Source organism: Mytilus edulis, chromosome 4, assembly GCF_963676685.1.
Source record: "Mytilus edulis chromosome 4, xbMytEdul2.2, whole genome shotgun sequence".
Lineage (NCBI taxonomy): Eukaryota > Metazoa > Mollusca > Bivalvia > Mytilida > Mytilidae > Mytilus > Mytilus edulis.
In genome coordinates this window covers 77,153,164-77,155,533 of record NC_092347.1, presented here as the reverse complement: position 1 = coordinate 77,155,533, position 2,370 = coordinate 77,153,164, and positions in this window count along the sequence as shown.

Here is a 2,370-nt window from a genome sequence, read left to right as displayed (position 1 = left end):
TGCTGACATAGCACATGCAGATGTATGCAGATAGGGAATCAATTCATGACAAGAAATCAGATCATGAACACGGGGCATATATTTCACATCAACGGAACAGCGGTACGCTTTTATTGTTGTTCTTCATTTCAAAATCACAACAAAGCCTTTAACATAGAGCAAAAAAAATCACACCACTGCAAGTTTAAGATGGTTTTTAGCAAAGGTTTGAGCCGATTTTTCTTTTGGAAAAATGACGTTTACTGATAATCAATCCGTGAAGATATGGCAATAAATGAAAACGGTATAGAAATTATACGTTACTATACCATTACATGTTAAAGAATGTGGGACACGGTTATTTAAAACACTGGTGACTGGGATTTACCATTATAAACCTTACCATTGGACAGCACTATGTGGAACTGGGGGAGACACATTATACATCAAACATCATGAAATTGAATATTTTGTCCAGAACTATACGAATGAAAATTATGATAGATCCGAATTTTATTCAGATTATACTATTAAGAAACCGAAGTTTTTTTCGATTTATTTACATAAACTTAATAAATCAGCTGCAGCATTAATATTATATGTAGACCTACATTGCATAAAACAATGGAAATAACATTGTATATTGATATAAACAATCAAACTTGTAACAATATAAACAAACAATAATATAACAATTAGCTAATAGTTATCAAAGGTACCAGGATTATAATTTAGTACGCTTGACGCGTGTTTCGTCTACATAAGACTCATTAGTAATGTTCATATCAAAATAGTTTTAAACCAAACAAATACAAAGTTGAAGAGCATTGAGGATCCAAAATTCCTAAATGTTGTGACAAATACGGCTAAGGTAATGCACTGGTTGAAATATGGTATCTCAGAAACTCATTATTAACATTATTAACAATATTTTTTTAGCTTCACAATTTATAATACACAAAACCCTAAATATCATTGCAAATATAAATATTGTTTAGCTTCTTGTTGCAAAATCATTGAATATAACTGATGTAAGATAATTTGAAGCAGTAAGGCATATTAGTTTTTGATGGTAACATGAATAGGAATGCAAATTACACCTATTCAAAATAAACTTAAAGATCTTTAATGTGACGAAACAAAACGAAGAAAGATTTACAAAAACAATAGGTAGTAGAAATGCCCTTTTCGCAAACAGTATAAAGGATTTTTTACGAATACAATCTTTATCTTAAGTGTTATATTGCCTATCATTACGGTTTTAAGAGATGCTAGCCAATCAATTAAGAACTGTATTGGCCTATATTTGATAGTACAGAAAGATACAAATGACAGATATTGTTGAGTTTTTTGTCAACTAAAATCGACTTGAGCTACGGGCAAAGCTGGTGTAACAGACATTGTAGGTTCTATGATGTAAAGTTGATGTTGGTACAATGTACCGCAAAGTGATATTCCTGTAGACTCTATAGTTCATCAATCTAAAATCCGTTTGGGCGAACAAACTATTTCTGTTATCAGGGCTTTGGGTTTGATACCAAGAAACCCTTATCAAACGTTAGATAATACAATCGATGCCATATTTCGTTATTTCTATTGTTCTGTTTCTGCATTTGATATTTGACACTGAACGTAAAGCAAACAACCGTCAATCAATCGTCATCTGATGTCAAACTTGCCTGAGGCAGTTGTAACCTTAGGTCCGAGATGTTTTATAAATAAGAATAAAAGCTGATAATTTAATTTAGTAAATTCCAAATTATTGAATACACCTGTTTGTCTAAATTCAGTGAATGTTTAAGCCCTGTTGTAATAGTATGTTGTAATTTTAAGCATTTGGTTATGTCAACGTTATCATGTCAACCACGCTCTTATTTTCAAAATTTTCTCTACTTATTTCCGTTGCAGGAATTGTTTTTTGCAAAATTAAGTCTTTTGTCATGATTAACAAATATTCAAGCTAACATTGAGGATAAAAACGATCGAGAGAAGACACGGGGAATGTATCAAAGAGACAACTATTCAAATAAAGAACAAACAAAAATCATAAAGCCACCAAAAAGGTCTTTAACACAGCGCCCTCAGAAGGGCTCCAACCGGCCATCTAAACACAAATGTGTACTAGTTCAGCGATAATGGACGTCACACTATACTCCGAAACATGTGAAAATAAATCAAGATAAATAAATATTTGAACCTTCGTGTCTGATGTGGTGTGTTGGATGTTTGAAAACAAGAGCATATTTTATGGTGGAACATGAACAAAGAAAAAAAATAATATAGTACATGCTTATAGCCAATGTCGCAATGTGGAACGTCTGTATAATAGTTATCACATTCTTAAGTACAAACGTGCTATAAAGGTTATATCGTTACTTAAAGGTTTGTCAT